Genomic DNA, 22,042 nt, shown 5'->3' on the forward strand with positions numbered 1-22,042 from the left:
TGATGAACACAACTGTTTATTGGCTGATGAATGCACTACAAGGAAAGTGGGAAAACAGAAAAGTAATCAATAATCTTAAGTAACACACCAGTGACTCGGCGACATAATTACACAGAGCACTACGCACAGGAAGTTACGAGCAGATCTTGGATCCATGCAATCACACACACCTCCAGCAGCAACTGCTGGGAGTAGATTTTTACAGAACTCTGATTTAGCAGCAATTTATGAACTGATAATACCTTTAAGATAAATCACAAGATTATTTGATTATTAGTAGCACTTAATCAGCATTTAATTATTAGCCAACTTGACACAAAGATTCAATAGCACATGCTACAATCAAATACAGATGTCTAGTTGAAGATTTGAGAATGGTGAGGTTGACTTGAAGGGCATCCAGTTCTAAAGTCAGTTGTGCACACGAGGACCTTTCTCCTGGTGAATTACCTGCTCCTCATTCATCAGCTCTCAGCAGATGAGGCCATCTGTCTCAAAAGGGCTCCTCTTCATTGATGTCAGTCAGCAGCAAGTCATAAGAAGTGTACTCAGAGCGGTGTCCCAGCTCAGGGGAAGGTCGAGGACCACAGCCTGCTGCTGTACAGTTCTTACACCTCTCAGATCAGACAATGATCAGGAGCCCAACTCTGCACTTGAACAAAGGTGAAAGCACAGTGGTGGCCTTTGCTGAGATCGCAGTGGTCTGGGGGTGCACCACTACACCAAGCTGCAGTTGTGTTCATGCTGAGAGGCAGGCATATTCCCCCACCCCAACTCAATGGGGAGCCTTGTCAGTGGCTCCAGATGTCCTCCAGTGACCCTGTGCTTGTGCATAGGTCAGCACTACCACCAGCTGTAGGTGCTGGCACTCCTGCTGCTGGCAGACCTGTCCTCTGCTCGTCTCTGGTGGGTCTTAGATCTCATCCTTCATTCTTCAGCATTCAGGTCCTTCTTTTTGCCGCTCTCACATTGCTGCTCCCACACTCAAACAACCTGCACCCAACCTCCTCCCTGTATGGGAACTGCTGAGTCGCGGCCTGAACCTCTGATGGATCACCTGAGGCGAGCCATGAGTCAGCCAGAGGAGCACTGGTGAAAGCAATTCAGCTGAGCTGCCAGAAGGGATGGAGCCTGGCTGCACCCCTCCTAGACCTATTTAAGAGCTGGCTACCAGTGGGGAAGGATCTCATCTGGAGATCCCTCCTTCTGGTGCTTTCTATAGGTGAGCCTAGCATACAGGTAAGCTCTCCATTTATTCTCTTGTTATCTTAGTCTACTTTGCCTAACTCTCTTGTTCTTTTTTGTGATTGTAACATCTTAATGTCCATTGATTATACACTCCCCATCTGTCCCAGCTTTGCTACAGCCATACTTGTGTTTTTTCTGATACCACCATTGATGAAACATCAGCTTTACACAGTGCTACAGGCAGGGACACTGCTGCAGGCAGCCTGGCTCCACACACCCCACGTCTCCTTGTTTTCCCCTTGGGTTAACCTTATCTGATTATTAGACAGCTCAGACCAAGCACAAATTGCAGCCCTCACAGTGCAGAAAGCGCGCTGTATCCTGGGCCACATCAAAAGAAGTGTGGCTAGCAGGGTGAGGGAGGTGACCCTACCCCTCTGTGCTGGTGAGGCCTCACCCAGAGTACTGCATCCAGATGTGGAGCCTTCAGTACAGGAGAGACATGGACCTGTTGGAGTGTGTCCAGAGGAGAGCCACAGAAATGATCCAAGGGATGAAACGCCTCTCCGATGAGGACAGGTTGAGAGCTGGGGCTGTTCAGCCTGGAGAAGGCTCTTGGGAGACCTGAGAGCAGCCTTTCAGTAACTAAAGGGAGGTATAATAAAGAAGCAGATGGACTCTTCAGCAGGGTCTGTTGCGACAGGACAAAGGGAAATGGTTTCAAACTACAGGAGGGAAGATTTAGATTGGATATAAGCTTTTTACCATCAGAGTGGTGTGGCACTGGAACAGGCTGCTCAGAGAGGTGGTTCAATCCTTACCCCTAGAGACATTGAAGGTCAGGCTGGGCAGGTCTCTGAGCAACCTTATCTATCTGTAGGTGTTCCAGTTCATTGCAGGAGAGTTGGACTAGATGGCCTTTAAGGTTCAACTCAAATGATTCTATTATTTTTTCTTGGTAGCTTTCATACCAGAGAGCCTCAGTAGAGATGCCTCTTTCCCACAGCTCTGCTGCAGGCTGCCTTGAAGCCTTGGCTGCACAGGGCCGCGTGCTCCAGCGGGACTTCTTGCTCACAGCCACCCCCTGGTCTGACCGACCTTCTCCAAGGACACACAGACCACTCTGGAGGCTCATCAGCTCATTCCCTTCTGGCTGGGAACCACCACGACTGTCAGCACAGCAGCATGTGTGAGATGTTCAGCTGGGTATGTAAGCACATTCTTTCCTTTTGAAACAAGCAAAGCATTCACAGAAGGATAAAGACCACTGTCATAACTAATAGCACTACGTCATCCTCCCACTCTCCTGCTACAGGTGAGGCAGCACATACAGCAGCTGCACTCCTACTTATTACAACTGGGATCTCTCTGTCTGTCCTAAAAGCCCACTTCAGACATTGAAAGGTTGTAATGAGGTGTCCCCAGAGCCTTCTCTTCTCCAGACAGAACAACCTTGCATACAGTTTGCCTTGTACATCATTCAAAAGTTCCTGTCACTTTCATACATTGAACCACAGAATGGTTGAGGTTGGAAGGGTTCTCTAGAGGTCATCCCACTTAACAGCCCTGGTAAAGCAGGGCCAGTTGTCCAGGACCATGTCCAGACAGCTTCTGAATGTTCCAAGTATGGAGGCTCCGTAACAACAAGGAGCACAACTCGCATACATATGGGTTACACTCTGGATGTATTCTACAACAGTTCATGTCTCTCATGTCAGTTCCCCATTTCTTTCCCTGTGTTACAGAATGTATGGGAACTACTGAGTCATGGCCTGAACCTCTGATTGATCACCTGAGGCGAGCCATGAGTCAGCCAGAGGAGCACAGCTGAAGGCAATTCACCTGTGCTGCCGGAAGGGGTGGAGCCAGGCTGCACCCCTCCTAGACCAATTTAAGAGCTGGCTACCAGTGGGGAAGGATCTCTTCTGGAGATCCCCTCTATTGGTGTTTTGTGGTGAGCTCAGCATAAGGGTAAGCCTCCCATTTTGTTCTCTTTTGTTATCATTGTCCACTTTGCCTAACTCTCTTGATTATATTGTAACATCTTGATATCCATTGATTATACAATTGTAACATCTTGATATCCATTGATTATACGCTTGGTGAGCCCGGCAGAAGAAAATAACATCGAATGGCGATTCCACCTGCCGTATAATCCAACAGGGGCAGGCCTCATCGAACGTTATAATGGTATTCTTAAGGCTGCCCTGAAGACAGACTCCCAGTCCTTGCAGGGGTGGACGAAAAGACTGTATGAAACCCTGTGGGACCTGAATGAAAGACCTTGGGACAGCAGACCCAGTGCCCTGAGAATGTTACAGATGACATGGGCCACCCCGCTTAGGATCTAAATTACGGGCACTGATCATCAGGTAAGACCCCAGATTGGTAATGAAAATAATCTTCTGCTCCCTGCCCCTGAGAATTTAGAGCTGGGTACCCATAAAATAAAATGGCCCTGGAAGGTGCAGGTAGGACCCAAGTGGTGTGGCCTACTTGCACCTTGGGGGAGACAATTGGAGGTGGGAGGCTCAGTAATCCCTCCAGTAATAGGTACATGGCCTACTGATATTGTGGTCAACACTCTGATCTTTATTGCTAAAGGGACCCCCATTGTGTCCCTCTGGCAGATCAGGACACCTCCTTTGGTGCCTGATATCGTTATGCAGTCGCAGATATCTGGCCAAAAGGTGTGGTACAGGCGGCCAGGACGTGCCCCAGTACAAGGGGAAGTGTTGACCCAAGATAGAAATACGGCCTGTATCTTGCCCTGGAGAGCAGACCTTCCCCTCCTCGTACCTGTAAAACATCTGTATTACTCCCCGTGAGTCTGTGAGCCTTCAGGACCACCGGAAGGAACAAAATGCCATCAAGCGTTCCAGTGTTGCTGTCAGATCACGTACAACACCCGGTGATGGTCTGCATGGGACTGATGGAACATAGAACGGACCTGCACCTCAGGACCTCATGCCTCCAGTCACATCATTGAGCACTGGCCCATAGAAGAATATGGACATTTTGCTGCGGAGACTTGCTTCTAAGCAGGTAGGTCTGTGCGGACAAGGGATCGGAGTAAGAAACGGCCAGCGAAAAAGCTCTTTTAAAGGCTTTTTAAAGGCTTTTTTAGGAGTTTTTTTGAGGCTAGCGTCTGCCCTGGGCTTGAGCTGGGAGCTGGCAGCTTGTGGGCGGGCTCCTGAGTCACCAGGGATGGAGCTGGCACATTTGCGGCATGGTTTAAACACCTGCCCACGCCCTCACACCTGATAACAAGCTTTAAATAGCTCCTGGGAGCTATCACATCAGGGGAGAAACCGTCATCCCTGTTCATTGGGAAAGGGGAGGTTCCTTCTTGCTTAGGAGATCAGATTTCCTTGACAGCCTCTGAGACCACAGGCTGAAACATGGTCTGCACCAGACAGCGGGCTCATTCCAAGAAGACAGTTGCAACTCAGACTGAAACCTTGGTAAGAAATGTTGCTGTTCAGGCCTCTGGCTGCAGGGAGTGCCTGAGCCTACTTCTGCCTGGGGAGTGTGGCAGGGACTTCACCTGTGCGAGGTGTGAGCAGGTAGACGAGCTGCTCCACCTGGTGGTGGAGCTCAAGGATGAGGTGCAGAGGCTAAGGACCATCACTGGTGGAGCAACTCACTGGCTTACCAGAGGGAAGGGCTCTGGGAGAAAAACCCCAGACAGGTGGTGGTCCCCCTGCCCTCTCATAGTCAGACCTCACTGGTGAAGAAGGCTGGAAAAGAGTCCCAACTTGGTGTCACAGGAGACACCCCCGCCTGCCCAGCCCGCCTCCACAACTCCCTCTAAGTAACAGGTTCCAAATGCTGGAAGTTGAAGAGGAAGTGACTGGAGAGGCGCTGCAGGATCAGCCTAGGAGAGAGCCCAGGGCAAGGAGGTCACCCCCACGCCTTGAGACTGCCTCTAATAGTAAAAACAGAAAGGTGGTCGTGGTGGGTGACTCCCTCCTCAGAGGAACGGAGGGCCCCGTATGCAGACCTGACCCGGTCTGTCGGGAAGTGTGCTGCCTTCCTGGAGCTCGGATCAGGGATGTAACCAGGCAATTCCCAAAGCTGGTCAGGCCAACTGACTATTTCCCGCTACTCGTAGTTCAGGTGGGCAGTGATGAAATCACTCAGACAAGCCTACGCACGATGAAAAAAGATTTCAGAGATTTAGGGCGTTTAATCCACGGAGCGGGAGCTCAAGTGATCTTCTGCTCTATACCTTCAGGGCCAATGAGGGATTCTGAGCGGGATAGAAAGGCACAAGCGATGAATAATTGGCTAGGAGGCTGGTGTCGAGCCAGAAACTTTGGGTTCTTTGATCATGGGGCAGTTTACTCAGCCCCTGGCCTGCTGTCTGCCTGTGGAACCCACCTATCTCGAAGGGGGCAGTGAATACTGGCACAGGAACTAGCAGGGCTTATTGAAAGAGCTTTAAACTAGCTATGAAGGGGGAAGGGGACAAAACAGACCTCTCAAGAGATGAGCCTAGGGGAAAGATGCTCGAGCAGGGGATGAGGCAGACAACTAGTCTGAAATGTATCTATACCAAGTAAGTATACCAAATGTATCTATGCTTGATCGCCGAGGTCCGCGGCTTGGAGCTGTCTCTGGCAGAACCGCCGCGACTTTTAGCGAGGTACGGGGGGATTTAATCGCTTTCCTCATCGAGGATTCCCGCGGCAACTGCACGGAAACCGCTCTCAGTCGGGCTAGTCTCGCGAGAGCAGCTGACGCAGCGCGGGCGTTGCCTAGGCAGCGGCGGGAGATTTAAACGGACGCAAACCGGAAGCGGCCCTTGATCGCCGCTACAAAAAGCCCTCGAGAGGACCTGAGACACAGCGGAGGAGGTAGTACAGCTCTCTCCCAGGCTGTCTTAACGTGGTGCTTTTGTAAGGTACCCCTGTCTGCACTCCCCTGCAAGGAGACCAGCTTCAAGACAGGTGACCACTCTCCCACTCGCTGACCCAGTGACTGTAAGTTCAAACATGGTCTCTACCAGACGTCGGGCATGCTCCAAAAAGTCTGTGGCGACCCAGACAGAGGGACTGCCCAGATCTGCAGCGGTCCAAGTCTCTGGCTGCAGGGAGTGCCTGAGTCTGCTGCTGCCGGGGGACGATGGGAGGGATGCCACCTGCGTGAGGTGCGAACAGTTGGATGAGCTGCTCAGCCTTGTGGTAGAGCTTAGGGAGGAGGTGGAGCGGTTAAGATCCATTAGGGACTGCGAGAGGGAGATAGACTGGTGGTGTAACTCTCTGCAAGAAACAAGCAGAGATTGCAACCCCCAGCCTGTAGTGGACTCTCTGCCTTCTGTAGTAAAAACGAGAGAGCTGACTTGGGAGGAGAAGAGGAATGGCAGCATGTCCCACCTCAGCGACGCAGGCGGCGCCCTCCCCGACCTACCTCGGTTCCTCAGGTGCCCCTAAGTAATAGGTTTGAAACCCTGGAACTGGAGGGTGAGGAGGCTGAGAACAAGGTGGTGGAACAGCCTCTGAGCTTTGCTAAGGAGAGGCGGTCGGCTCCACGCTTGAAGACCGCCTCTTCTGGTAAAGAAAGGAGGGTGATAGTTGTAGGAGACTCTCTTCTAAAAGGAACTGAGGGCCCGATATGTCGTCCTGACCCCACCCGGAGGGAAGTGTGCTGCCTTCCTGGGGCACGGGTCAGGGACATCTCTAGAAAGCTGCCTGGGCTTATTCACCCGTCTGACTACTACCCCTTATTGGTAGTTCAGGTTGGCAGTGATGATACTGCCAAGAGAAGCCTAAGGGCAATCAAAAATAACTTCAAGGGTCTGGGGAGGGTACTGGATGGTGCGGGAATGCAAGTGATCTTCTCTTCTATCCCTTCAGTGGCGGGGAAGGACTCTGAGAGGATCAAAAAGGCCCTCCTCATCAATAAATGGCTTAGAGGATGGTGCAGGCAGAAGAACTTTGGTTTTTTTTGATCATGGGGCAATTTACTCGGCTCCTGGCATGACGGCTGCAGATGGAGCTCAACTGTCTACAAGGGGTAAAAGGATCCTAGCCCAGGAGCTGGCAGGCCTCATTGAAAGATCTTTAAACTAGGTAAGAAGGGGGAAGGGGACAAAATGAGCACTGCTGAGGTTCAGGTAGTTCAAGGCTCAAAAGTGATCTTGATGGGTGACGAGGGTGGAGTTTGAAGGGATGGAGTGTGGCAGGAGAATGCTGCCTCCCTGAAGAGATCCCCTCTTTTGGTGTCTTCTGGTGAGCTCAGCCGAAGGGTAAGCTCTTCCACTTATTCTCTTTTGTTATCATTGTCTACTTTGCTTAACTCTCTTGATTATATTGTGATTATAACACCTTGATATCTATTGATTTGATTATACAGCAGTGTCCAGGGGATCAGACCTAGCCAGCACGGGTTTGTGAAAGGCAGGTCGTGCTTGACCACCCTCATCTCTTTCTACGACTGGGTGACTAGTCTGATAGATAAGGGAAGGGCTGTTGATGTAGTCTTCCTAGACTTCAGCAAAGACTTTGACACGGTCCCTCACAGGCTTCTTCTGGGGAAACTGGCTGCCCATGGTCTGAACAGATATACGCTTCTTTGGGTAAGGAACTGGTTAGAGGGCCGTGCCCAGCGGGTCGTGGTGAATGGAGTGAAGTCCAGCTGGTGACCCGTTTCAAGTGGTGTCCCCCAGGGGTCGGTACTGGGGCCGACCTTGTTTAATATCTTTACTGATGACCTGGATGAGGGGATTGAGTGTACCCTCAGCAAGTTTGCAGATGATACCAAGCTGGGAGGTGGTGTTGATCTGCCTGAGGATAGGGAGGCCCTTCAGAGGGATTTAGACAGGCTGAACCGCTGGGCTGAGGTGAATGGGATGAGGTTCAACAAGGCCAAGTGTCGGGTCCTCCATTTTGGCCATAACAACCCCATGCAGCGTTACAGGCTTGGGGATGAGTGTGAAGAAGAGAAGGACCTGGGGGTGTTGGTTGATGCTCGGCTGAACACGAGCCGACAGTGTGCCCAGGTGGCCAAGAGGGCCAACGGCATCCTGGCCTGCATTAGAAATAGTGTGGCCAGCAGGAGCAGGGAGGTGATCATCCCCCTCTACTCAGCACTGGTGAGGCCGCACCTCGAGTGCTGCGTTCAGTTTTGGGCTCCTCACTACAGGAAAGATGTTGAGGAAAGATCATCATAGGAAAGATCATCATAAAGAAAGATAGCATAGGAAAGATCATCAGCTGATTATGGATGCGCTTTCAGCAGTCCAAGGTAACACTTCTTTAGCCCTCAGTTGCATTGAGGCCCAGATGTGGATGCAATTTATAGCAGCGACAATCGTGAGAGAAGGTGAGGATAGCACTATACCCACTGAAATTAGAAAAGTAATTTGGGACAATGCAAATAGGTTTGAAAGAAAACTTCAATCATGGTGGCATTTAGTTAACTTCACTTATGACCCTGTCACCAATTATGCCGTGGCTTTTGTTTTGATGATAAGTAATGCTTCAGTATACACGATATATCCAATCATATCTCTAGGATTAAATCATGGTGAGACTACTCTGTATCCAATTGAACATCGGATATGGGCTCTTCAAAAGAATGAGAAATGGCAAACTGTGGACGTTAGTTCATGTGCCATGCGAGAACAACAAGGATTTATTTGTGAAAGTAATACATTTGAGACCCAAGATATCTGTTTTGACACTGAACAAAATATCTGCCACTTTGAGGTCCAGCCTGGTAGGATGTTCGAATCAATGCTTGTATATATTGGAAAAGGATGTGCTTGCATCAGAACTCATTGCGACTCCATACAAATAGGGGATATGATTGTTGATACTGCCAATCACTCAAATCTTTGTGTTTGCAATTTTATGAATATTTTAGGATGTGATTTTAACTATACAGTTCCTGTTACTTCATATCAGCTTTTGCAGTTCAATTACACCCTGATCAAAGATTTGCGTCCAGCGCTGATTGGAATGAATCTCGCTTTGGTAAAGGAGCTTCTACAACATGATGATCTGCATCGACTATTAGAACGCATCAAAGACAATGGACAAAAGACCTTGATTACTGTTCATCATGACGTGAAAAAGATACATCGCATCTTGGAGAGAGTAATGAAGGCTGGAGAACATCACTGGTGGGAGGTTCTTTTCGGTTGGTCTCCTACAGCAACGGGAATATTTAACTCTATACTATATCCGGTAGTTGTTATATTAGGTTTGATAGTATTATGCTTGATTCTTATAGTTATATTATATATAAAGACATGGCGCTTGCTAAAGCAAGTGTCCCAGCTTGATTTAGCATTAAATAGGGATACACTGCATCGTTTCTTGTAAGATTTATCTTAAGGCTAATAGACGGTTGTAACGTTAAGGTAGAACTTATATAAGATATTAAGATTTTAGGATTGTTAAGATAATAGGTTGTCATTAAGTTAATAAGTTATAAGGTTATATAGGGTTATATAAGGTTATATAGGTTATAAGGTTATGTAGGGTTATATAGGTTATAGGGTTATTAGGATAGGATATTTTGCGAATCGGGTTGTAACGGGGCAAGGCTTAACCGAGAGGACAATAGCATGTATAGGCGCAATGCGAGGATTTCGGGAGTGTATGGGAACTGCTGAGTCACGGCCTGAACCTCTGATTGATCACCTGAGGTGAGCCATGAGTCAGCCAGAGGAGCACAGGTGAAGGCAATTCACCTGTGCTGCCGGAAGGGGTGGAGCCAGGCTCCACCCCTCCTGGACCTATTTAAGAGCTGGCTACCAGAGGGGAAGGATCTCTTCTGGAGATCCTCTTCTTTGGTATCTTCTAGTGAGCTCAACCCAAGGGTAAGCTCTTCTACTTATTCTCTTTTGTGATCCTTGTTTGCTTTGCCTTACTCTTTTGATTATATTGCAATTATAACATCTTGATATCTATTGATTATACACAATTGTATTGTGATTATAACATCTTGGTTATACAGGGGTGTACGCGGTTAGGGTCCTCTCGAGTTGTAGTATGCTTTCTTGAGCATGGAGAGGGGGAGATGTTGTCAGCAACAGTAAAAGACAAATTCACAGTGTATGTTCCAGAAAATGACACTGTGAAGACTCAAGTTGTTATTTACAGAAGTCATCCCTCCTGACTAGACAATGACAGAAAGGTGAAAAATGCAGTGATACCTGGGTCAGGGATCAAAGACACCTGGACGGTCGAAATAAACCAAACCACCAACAATGAATCTCCAGCTGAAGCTGGGAGTGAAACCGGTAAGATGGACAGTTGTAAGGGTGGGTGGGAAAGCTTTTAAAAAAAAAAAAAAAAAAAAAAAAAAGTTGTGAAGATCTATAAGTGATGTGAGCACTTGTAATAAAGGACTTGGATCGTTCACATCTGAGTCCATGCATCAGATGTTGCAAACGCTGCCCAATGTGGGGCAGATCTTTGGCTGGAACTCAAGAACAAAAGGGAAGTTTATGGTCTCTGGAAGAGTGGGCAAGCTACTTATGATGATTACAAGTATGTAGTGAAGCTGTGCAGGGAGAGACATTGTGGTGCTGGAGCAGGCCCAAAGAAGGGCAACAGGGTTTGTGAAGGGCTTGGAGAATATGTCCTACGAGGAGAGACTGAAGGGACTGGAGCTGTTTAGTCGGGGGAAGAGGTGGCTGAGGGGAGACCTTATTGCTCTCTTCCAGTATCTGAAAGGTGCTCACAGTGAGTCAGGTTGCTCCCTTATCACTGGTGACAGGATGAGGGGAAATGGCCTTAAGTTGCTCCAGGGTAAGTTTAGGTTGGATATCAGGAAACGCTTCTTTACAGAAAGGGCTGTTAAGCACTGGAATAGGCTCCCCAGGGGGTGGTTGAGACACCATTCCTGGGTGTGTGCTTTGGATGTGGTGCTCAGGGACATGATTTAGCAGAGGGTGGTTAGAGTTAGGGTAATATGGTTAAGTTGTGGTTGGACTTGATGATCTTTAAGGTCTTTTCCAACCTAAGCAATCCTATGATTTTATGAAATCAACCAGAAGCTGAGCAAGCCTGGGCCAGCAGCACCGCCCAACTGAACTTCGGAGAGATTGTTTGGCATGTGCCCGCAACGTTCTGCAGGACAGATGGAGAGCAGTTGGGAACTATAGGGAGTTCAATAATGAAGGAGCAACAAGTAAATCTTGAAGTATTACGGTTAGTTTTAACATTTCAGAATCAGCTTTGTAGGAATCAAATGTTGTTTCTGCATTAGAATTGGATAATATTTTTTTTATTTCATGGTCTCTCCTGCCATAGTTCTTTGTGAGAGTCTTTCCTGCATTAGAAACAGTGTGGCCAGCAGGAGCAGGGAGGTGATCATCCCCCTGTACTCAGCACTGGTGAGGCCGCACCTCGAGTACTGTGTTCAGTTTTGGGCCCCTCACTACGAGAAAGACATTGAGGCCCTGGAGCGTGTCCAGAGAAGGGCAACGAAACTGGTGAGGGGTCTGGAGCACAAGTCTTATGAGGAGCGGCTGAGGGAGCTGGGATTGTTCAGTCTGGAGAAGAGGAGGCTCAGGGGAGACCTCATTGCACTCTACAACTTCCTGAAGGGAGGCTGTGATGAAGAGGGACTTGGCCTCTTCTCCCAGGCAATGAGCAGGACATGGGGTAATGGCCGCAAGTTGTACCAGAGGAGGTTTAGGTTGAACATAAGCAAGAACTTCTTCCCTCAGAGAATGGTCAGGCAATGGAATGGCTGCCCAGGGAGGTGGTTGAGTTGCCGTCCCTGGCAGTGTTCAAGAGGCGTCTGGACAACGTGCTGTGTGATATGGTTTAGTGCTAGTGGTGGCAATGGTGATGAGGAGACGGTTGGACTGGATGATCTTATAGGTCGTTTCCAACCTTGTGATTCTATGATTCCACTTTACTTGGGGGGTCTCCTGATGGTTTGCATCACTTATCCTCTGGATAAACCTTCCCTAGAAATGCATGCTCAGTAAATAAGAGTATAATGTATACATGTATATTTTATCATACTCACTGTGAGAATATATTGCATGAGATTGATCAAACCAGAGAACAAGTCATGGCATGGCCAAGGAAGCGCTGGAAGAGACATCAGAAGGCCTGGCATCATCCCTGTCCACCCCCCATGCTATTTGCTCAACGAGGACTTTGAAGAAAATCACTGTATCAATACAACAAGAACACTGAGACATCTTGAAAACAACAGGATGGCTACTGACTGACATCAGGTAACACCAATTAACAAATGTAAACTTTGATAAGATTTGAACCTGGAGTACCCAGCTTATGGCGAAACGGGAGAGGGATGGGAAAGAGGGAAACAAGGTACAGAAAGCTGTCACTGAGTCCTTAGGGGCGCTCCTGCTTGCGGGACGCCCGCCATTGCAATCGTGAATAAAATCTGCTCTTATCAGAGATACCATCCTGACAAAAATTATTTGGGTATTTCTAACAGCGTGTATCTACTTAAGCATTAGCAACTTTTCCTAATCAGATAAGTGTCATGGTTTTGTGATTTTTGGTTATCAGTATTCCACATCATAACATCATGTGGGGCACTGAGAGTTTAACTGATAATGCTCAAGTTCCAGGTACCTGTTCAGAAGACATTCCCCAGGGGGCTTTGCGGTCACAGAGGAGATACAGCTCCTGGCAAGGTCATCTGATGTGCGCTTCTTCACTGGCTCTTCTTCATCAGCTCTCCTCCCATCTCCCTGCTGCTCAACTGGACTGTGCATCTCACCTCAGCGTTGTGGTGAGGCCTGTCCACCTTTTGGACGTTCTCTCTCATTAGATTTTGATTTATTAGCTTCAATTCTGATTATATCATATTATGGTGTGTTATCTTGCATTCCAATACCATCTTTAGTAAATTAGATTGTTTCACCTCAGATCGGAGCCGCTGTTTTTAATTATTTTGGGGTCCCCTGTTTCCCTTTTCCAGAGGCGTGGATCTGCAGATCCCTCCGCCCTGCTGGTCACAGATCCCTGCCTGTAAACCGCTGACATTCTCGGTGGAGAATGCGGGTAAAGGTCGTTGCTGGACCTGCTGCTCACCAACACTGAGGAGATCATCAAAGGCGTCAAGGTTGGAGGCTGCCTGGGCTCCAGCGACCACGCCCTGGTTGAGTTTGTGATCTCAAGCAATGTGGGCCTGGCAAAGAGCAGGACCAGGACACTGAACTTCAGAAGAGCAGACTTCAAGCTACTCAATGGATTGCTGGCCAAGATCCCCTGGCGCGCTGCCCTCAAAGACATGGATGTTGAGGAGAGCTGGCAGCTCTTCAAAGATGCCCTCCTGGAAGCACAAGAGGTCTCCATTCCTCTGAATAAGAAAGTGGGCAGGCAAGGTAAGAAACCGGCATGGCTCAGCAAGGACCTACTGAGAGAACTGAGGGTGAAGAAAGGGGTGTACAAGCTCTGGAAACAAGGCTGTGTCACCTGGGAAGAGTACAGGGATGCTGTCTGGACTTGCAGACGTGGGATCAGGGAAGCCAAGGCGCTGGCAGAACTGAACTTGGCAAGGGACGTGAAAAACAATAAGAAAACCTTCTACAGGTACATTGCCCAGAAGAGACAGGCCAAAACGGGCGTACCTACTTTGGTTAATTTAAAAGGAGAACTGGCTTCAACAGATGAAGAGAAAGCTGAGGTGCTGAATGAGTTCTTCACCTTGGTCTTCACTGGTGGCCAGGATTCTAGTCTTTTTCACGTCCCTGAGCCCTGCATCCCCAAACCTCTATGTGGGGACCAAGGAGGTAAATCCCTCCCCACTGTAAGGGCAGAGCAAGTCCGAGAGTGCCTCCTTAGACTGAATGAATACAAGTCTATGGGGCCGGATGGCGTGCATCCCAGGGTCCTGAAGGAGCTGGCTGAGGTGGTTGCCGAGCCGCTCTCCATCATATTTGAGAAGTTGTGGCTGTCAGGTGAGGTCCCGGACGACTGGAGGAAGGGTCACGTCACTCCCATATACAAGAAGGGGAGCAGGGAGGACCCGGGGAACTACAGGCCGGTGAGTCTCACCTCCGTGCTTGGGAAGATCATGGAACAGATCCTCCTGGACAACATGCTCGGTCACATAAAGAATGAGCATGTGATCCGAGACAGCCAGCACGGCTTCACCAAAGGAAGGTCATGCCTAACTAATCTTGTGGCCTTCTATGATGGAGTGATGGCATTGGTGGACGAAGGGAAGGCGACCGATGTCATTTACCTGGACCTGAGCAAGGCCTTTGACATGGTCCCCCACCACATCCTCATCTCCAAATTGGAGGGAAGTGGATTTAATGGGTGGATGACCTGATGGATAAGCAATTGGTTGAAAGGCCGCAGACAGAGGGTGGTGGTCAATGGCTCTATGTCCAGGTGGAGGCCGGTAACAAGTGGTGTCCCCCAAGGGTCTGTCTTGGGACCGGTGCTCTTTAACATCTTTGTTAATTACATCGATGAGGGAATTGAGTGCACCCTCAGCAAGTTTGCTGATGACACCAAGCTGAGTGGTGCTGTTGATACGGTGGAAGGAAGGGATGCCATTCAGAGGGACCTCGACAGGCTGGAAAGCTGGGCTCGGGTGAACCTAATGAGGTTCAACACGGCAAAGTGCAGGATTTTGCATCTGGGCCGGAAGAACCCAAGGCACCTGTGCAGGCTGGGAGGAGTGGTCCTTGAGAGCAGCTCGGCAGAGAAGGACCTGGGGGTCCTGATGGACGAGAGACTGAACATGAGCCAGCAGTGCGCTCTGGCAGCTCGAAAGGCAAATGGGATCCTGGGCTCCATCAGGAGAGGGGTGGCCAGCAGGGACAGGGAGGTGATTGTCCCTCTCTACTCGGCTCTTGTGAGGCCCCATCTGGAGTACTGTGTCCAGGTGTGGAGCCCTCAGTACAAGAAAGACATTGAGATTTTGGAAAGGGTCCAGAGGAGGGCGACTAAGATGATCAGGGGGCTGGAGCACCTCCCCTATGAGGACAGGCTGAGGGAGTTGGGCTTGTTCAGCCTGGAGAAGAGAAGGCTGCGGGGTGACCTCATTGCAGCCTATCAATACCTGAAGGGAACCTACACCCAGGAGGGGAGTAAACTCTTCAAAAGGGCTGACAATAGCAGGACTAGGGGAAATGGATCCAAGTTGAAAGAGGGAAGATTTAGGTTGGATGTTAGGGGGAAGTTCTTTACTAGGAGAGTGGTTAGGCCCTGGAATGGGCTGCCCAGGGAGGTTGTGGATGCCCCGTCCTTGGATGTGTTCAAGGCCAGGTTGGACGGGGTCCTGGGCAACCTGATCTAAATGTGTATGTTTGGTGGCCCTGCCAGGCAGGGGGGTTGGAACTACATGACCCTTGAGGTTCCTTCCAACCCGGGTGATTCTGTGATTCTGTAAAGGCTGCTTTTTAGCTGTTGAGAATGAATCTCTCTGTGCTCCTAGAGAGCTTTGTTAGGTGAGTTTATCTGTTTCACAGGTGCTCTCTGAAAAGGTGACCTTGAAAGTCCAGGAGGACTGCCAATATTCTGGGATATCTGTAAACTTTGAGCCTTGCTATCTTGCTTTTGTAAAGGAAAAAAAAAAAAAGCTTTCTCTTCTAAAACTGCCTTTCAAGGAACTGCGTGCCACTGTTTCTTCTTTTTTAATGCTCAAAACATACAGTTCACCACTTTGCTCTGTGCAGCTATAGGTATATACAGTGGATTGAAAACACTGGCAGAAATATGTACCTGGTATGTTCATACAACGTGGCATACAATTCCAGAGACAGCTGCTAATTTTACAGGAATAGGGATTTTTAAGCAGGTTTCCAGTCTCTCCTTTGAATCCTTTATGCAGTTTTTGAATGATCACCTAGTTGCACTGTTAATCTCCCTAAATGTATTGCTCATCATTTCACTTGTATTAGTATTTATTATATTTTGAGGATGTTCTCCCCAAAACTGGAGAATACTGAATGGCAGGGAGTGTGGAGAGGTCTGGGTGAGACTCTAGACAGATGGAAATCTTCAGTGACGTGGAATTTCACTCCAGAACACCTAAAAGACCCTGAGAGCTTAAACAGCTATTTGAGGCAGGAATGTTGTGGCTCGGGCAGATCTGAGGAGGCACAAACGATTTGGGGCCTGGCTAATGCTTATTGGGCCTTATTCAATAGTATCCCGGAGAGAGAGAGAGAGAGAGCGCTTGTGAAATTGAGAGAGAGTCTGAGAGCTGAAAGGGAGAGGTGGCCAATGCTTTATCTCTACGCTGACTCATGGCTGGTGGCAAATGCCTTATGGGGGTGGTTACAGCAGTGGGAACAAAATAACTGGCAAAGAAGGAGTAAACTTATTTGGGCTGCTGACCTGTGGAAAGATATTTTTGCTACAGAGACTAGCTTCAAGCAGGTAAAACTGCGGTGGGCAAGGGATCTGGAGTGAAGAAAAGTGACCAAAAAAGCTCTTTTTTAGACTTTTTTGGAGCCAGCAACAGCGCTGTGCCTGGGCTGGCAGCTTGTGGGTGGGTTCCTGACTCACCAGGGGCAGAGCTGACACTGCCTGCTCTTTATCTCTGTAGACTGACCTTGACCCATTTGTTGTATGGATAAAAAGAGACCAGGGATACACAACACAACACAGAAGGTGTGGAAAGCTGCTCTGACCACCTAGGGTGGAGGCAGTCAGCGTGTGAGGGCTGCCTGCACTGCCCATTCAGTAAGGCAGCAGTGGCAGTGGAGGCTGTGTCTTGTGTCACCACGGGTGAGTGCTCTTGTCTTTTTCTCAGGTGACTGGCTCTCCTGCTGACAGGCCCTGATGCCACCACTTCAAACATGGTCCTCACCAGTGTGGAGAGCATTGCTGAGAGCTGGCTTGCAGAAAAGGGTCATGTTGACACAACCCCGCTGATGAGACTGAAATAACTAGGCATAAACACGAGCCTGCTAACCTATCATCATCAAGGACAGCAGGATTATGAGGAACCAACACGAAGGAATAACAGGATGCAGAACTGGGGGTGCTGACCATGGGAATGCAGCTGCGGTTGTTATTAGCTACCTGTGCGCCGACCTATCAGGAGCTCGCCTTTTGCAATATGTATTAGCCTCATTATACGCTGTAATAAATAACGCTGCCTTCTGATTAAAGTTTGAGAATGCTTGATCAAGCCCTTGGTCGTATCTTTTCTCCTGCCAGTTGCGACACACCAGGAAATGTGCTTCCCACGCAAAGACTGTGGCAACCCAGAGGGTCTGCTCAATAATGTGGCAGTTCAGGTCTCTGGCTGCCGGGAGTGCCTCAGCCTGCTGCTGCTGCTGGGGGAGGATGGGAAGATGCCACTTGTGTGCAGTGTGAGAAGCTGGACAAGCTGCTCAACCTGGTGGTGGAGCTTAGGGAGGAGGTAGATAGACTGAGGACCATCAGAGAGTGTGAGCGGGAGATTGACTGGTGGAGTGACTCTCTGCAAGAAAGGCGCAGAGATTGCACTTCCCAGACTGAGGGAGTAATGGACCCTCTCTCTCATCATAGTCAAACAGGGAGAGACAGCTTGAGAGGAGAGGAGGAATGGCAGCTGATCTCAGCCTGGTGTCGCAGGCAGCCCCCATCCCGACCTACCTCGGTTCCCCTGGTCCCTCTCTTTAACAGGTATGAAGCCCTGAAACCAGAGGGAGTGGTGAGTGATGATGACGTGGGAGCGCTGTCGCCAAGCTGGCCTAAGGTGAGGCGGTCAGCTCCATGTTTGAAGACTGCCTCCTCCAAGAAAGGATGTGATAGTTGTAGGCAACTCTCTTCTGAGAGGAACAGAGGGTCCAATATGTCGGCCTGACCCTACCCGTAGGGAGGTGTGCTGCCTTCCTGCGGCCCAGGTCAGGGATATTTCTAGAAAACTCGCCAGCCTTATCTGCCCCTCTGATTATTACCCTCTATTGATAGTTCAGGCCAGCAGTGATGGGATTGCTGATAGAAGCCTGAGGATTATAAAAAATGATTTTAGGAGACTGGGGAAGTTAGTTGAAGGAGCGGGCATACGAGTAGTGTTTGCCAGTATTCCCTTGGTGGCAGGGACGAGCGCTGAGATGACCAGGAAAAGCCATCTTATAAATGCATGGCTGAGAGGCTGGTGCAAGCGCAAAAACTTTGGATTCTTTGATTGCAGGACGATCTACTGGGCACCTGGCCTGAGGTCTGCTGATGGGAATTGCCTGTCTCCAAAAGGGAGATGGATACTTGCCCAGGAGCTGGCGGGACTTGTAGAGAGAGCTTTACACTAGATAGGAAGGGGGAAGGGGGATAAAGCCAGGCCTGCTAGAGAGCAGCCTGGGGAAGTGGTAGTGGGATTAGGTGAGAGGCAAGGGGCTCAGCTGAGGTGCATCTACACTAATGCACGCAGCATGGGCAACAAGCAAGAAGAGTTGGAAGCCATTGTGTAGCAGGCAAACTACGACCTAGTTGCCATAATGGAAATGTGTGGGATTGCTCCCATGACTGGAGCGCTGCAATGGATGGCTACAAACTCTTCGGGAAGGACAGGCAAGGAAGGCAGGGTGGCGGTGTGGCTCTCTACGTTAGGGAATGCTTTTATGCTACTGAGATTGTGACAGGATAATAACGTTGAATCCCGTAAAGATCAGAGGAAGGACTGACAAGACAGGCACCCTGGTGGGCATCTGTTATAGACCTCCAAACCAGGATGAAGAGACAGATGAGGTATTCTATAAGCAGCTGGCACGAACTGCACAGTCGCCAGCCCTTGTCTTCTTGGGGGACTTTAACTTCCCTGACATATGCTGGGAGTACAGCACAGCACAGAGGAAGCAGTCTAGGAGGTTTCTGGAATGCGTAGAGGACAACTTCCTGATACAGCTGGTCAGAGAGCCCACGAGAGGAACTGCCCCACTAGACCTGCTGTTCACGAACAGGGAAGGTTTGGTGGGAGATGTGGAGGTTGGAGGCTGTCTTGGGCAAAGTGACCATGAAATGATAGATTTCTCGATTCATGGTGGAGCCTGGAGGGGGAATAGTAAAACTGCTACCTTGGACTTCAGGAGGGCGGACTCTGAATTGTTCAAGAGACTAATAGGGGGAGTCCCCAGGCATTCAGTCTTAGCGAGTAAAGGGGTCCGAGAGATTGCTTTTCAAGAAGGAAGTCTTAATGGCGCAGGAGCAGGCAGTCCCCCTGAGCTGCAAAATGAGCCAGCGGGGAAGAAGACCGGCGTGGATGAATAGGGAGCTATTCTTGAGGCTCCCAGAGAAAAAGAGAATCTATTGCCTGTGGAAAGAGGGACGGGCCACTCAGAATGAATACAAGGAAGTCATTAGGATGTGTAGAGGTGAAATCAGAAAGGCAAAAGCCCAGCTTGAATTTGAAAAGGGTGAAAAGGAATAAGAAACTCTTTTATAAATACATTAACAGTAAGAGGAGGACAAAGGAGAATATCCACTCTTTGCTGGATGAGGCTGGGAATGTGACCACTGAGGATAAGGAAAAGGCAGAGGTTCTGAATGCCTTCTTTACGTCTGTATTTAAAAGTCAGACCAGTTATCCTCAGGATACTCCTCTTTCCACCTGGTAATCTTGGCTGGGGACCACACTAACCCTCCTGTGATTCTGAAAGAAACAGAGACCTACTGCTCCAACTGGACTGCCACAAGTCTATGGGGCCGGATGAGATCCACCCGAGAGTGCTGAAGGAACTGGCGGAGGTGATAGCTGAGCCGCTTTCCATCATCTGTCAGCGCTCCTTGTTGACTGGTGAGGTCCCAGAAGACTGGAGGCTTGCCAATGTGACTCCCATTTATAAGAAAGGTCGTAAGGAGGATCCGGGGAACTGCAGGCCTGTCAGCCTGACCTCGGTGCCAGGGAAGGTTATGGAGCAGATCGTCTTGAGGGAGATCATGAGGCATGTGCAGGGTGACCGGGGGATCAGGCCTAGCCAGCATGGGTTCATGAAGAGCAGGTCCTGTTTGACCAACCTGATCTCCTTCTATGATCTAGTGACCCATCTGGTGGATGAAGGAAAGGCTGTTGATGTGGTCTACCTAGACTTCAGCAAAGCCTTTGACACTGTCTCCCACAGCATTCTCCTGCAGAAGCTGGCAGCCCGAGGCTTGGATGGGTACACTCTTGGCTGGGTAAGGAGCTGGCTGGAGGGCCGGGCTCAGAGAGTGGTGGTGAATGGAGTCAAATCCAGCTGGCGACCGGTCGTGAGCGGTGTTCCCCAGGCGTCAGTGCTGGGGCCTGTCCTCTTCAATATCTTTATTGATGACCTGGATGAGGGCATCAAGTGCACCCTCAGTAAATTCGCAGATGACACCAAATTGGCTGGAAGTGTGGATCTGCCTGGGGGTAGCGAGGCGATACAGAGGGATCTGGATAGGCTGGAGAGCTGGGCTGAAGCCAATGGGATGAGTTTCAACAAGGCCAAATGCCGGGTCCTGCACTTCGGCCACAACAACCCCAGGCGACGCTACAGGCTTGGGGCGGTGTGGCTGGAGGACTGCGTAGAGGAAATGGACCTGGGGGTATTGATTGATGCTCGGCTGAATATGAGCCAACAGTGTGCCCAGGTGGCCAAGAAGGCCAATGGCATCTTGGCTTGCATCAGAAACAGCGTTGCAAGCAGGAGCAGGGCAGTGATTGTCCCCTTATATTTAGCCCTAGTGAGGCCGCACCTCGAGTACTGTGTCCAGTTTTGGGCCCCTCACTGCAAGAAAGACACTGAGGCCCTGGAACGTGTTCAAAGTAGGGCAACAAAGCTGGTGAGGGGTCTGGAACACAGGCCATATGAGGAGAGGCTGAAGGAGCTGGGAATGTTCAGCCTGGAGAAGAGGAGGCTCAGGGGAGACCTCATTGCTCTCTATAACTTCCTGAAGGGAGGTTGTAGTGAGCTGAGGGTCGGCCTCTTCTCTCGTGTCATTAGTGATAGGACCAGGGGGAATGGTTTCAAGCTACGGCAGGGGAGATTCAGGCTGGACATTAGGAAGTATTACTTTTCAGAAAGGGTGGTCAGGCACTGGAATGGACTGCCCAGGGAGGTGGTGGAGTCACCGACCCTGGGGGTGTTCAAGGAAAGACTGGATGTTGTGTTGAGGGACATGGTTTAGTGGGAGCTATTGGGAATAGGTGAACGGTTGGACTGGGTGATCTTTTAGGTCTTTTCCAACCTTGGTGATTCTATGATTCTATGATCTTTGAGAGGTCTTGGATAATGGGGGAGGTCCCTGAAGTCTGGAGGATAGAATGTCACTCCAGTCTTCAAAAAGGGTAAGAAGGAAGACCTGGGTAATTATAGGCCTGTCAGCCTCACCACTGTCCCTGGAAAGGTGATGGAACAGCTTGTGCTGGATGTCATCTCCAGACAACTGGGAGAAAAGGAGGTTATCAGGAGTAGTCAGCATGGGTTCACCAAGGGGAGGTCATGCTCGACCAACTTGGTGGCCTTCTATGATGTTGTCTCTGGCTGGGTGGATAGGGGGAGAGCAGTGGATGTAGTCTACCTTGATTTTAGAAAGGCATTTGATACTGTCTCCCACGACATCCTTATAACAAAGCTGAGGAAGTGTGGGATAGATGAGTGGACAGTGAGGTGGGTTGAGAACTGGCTGACTGGCAGAGCACAGAGGGTCATTGTTGGTGGTGCAGAGTGCGGCTGGAGACCTGTAACCAGCGGTGTCCCCCAGGGGTCTGTGCTGGGTCCGGTCTTGTTCAACATCTTCATCAAGGACCTTGATGAGCGGATAGTGGCCACCCTCAGCAAGTTTGCTGATGATATAAAGTTGGGAGGATTGGCTGACACGCCTGAAGGCTGTGTTGCCATTCAGCGAGACCTGGATAGGCTGGAGAGCTGGGCAGTAAGAAACCAGATGAGGCTTAACAAAAGCAAGTGTAGAGTCTTGCATCTGGGGAGGAATAATGCCAT

The 22,042-nt window shown here is 49.6% G+C and overlaps 1 protein-coding gene across 4 annotated transcripts in view; it reads right to left on the bottom strand.

Annotated features, from left to right (window-relative positions):
- The window catches only part of LOC125691200 (uncharacterized), a 35,465-nt gene continuing 13,423 nt past the window's right edge, over nt 1-22,042 (bottom strand). For all 4 annotated transcript variants that reach the window (XR_007376070.1, XM_048940279.1, XM_048940429.1 and 1 more), the window contains exon 2: nt 1-22,042. This exon is cut by the window's right edge. The gene's annotated coding sequence lies outside the window, so the exon portion shown is untranslated.

This window comes from Lagopus muta, chromosome 1 (assembly GCF_023343835.1).
Source record: "Lagopus muta isolate bLagMut1 chromosome 1, bLagMut1 primary, whole genome shotgun sequence".
Lineage (NCBI taxonomy): Eukaryota > Metazoa > Chordata > Aves > Galliformes > Phasianidae > Lagopus > Lagopus muta.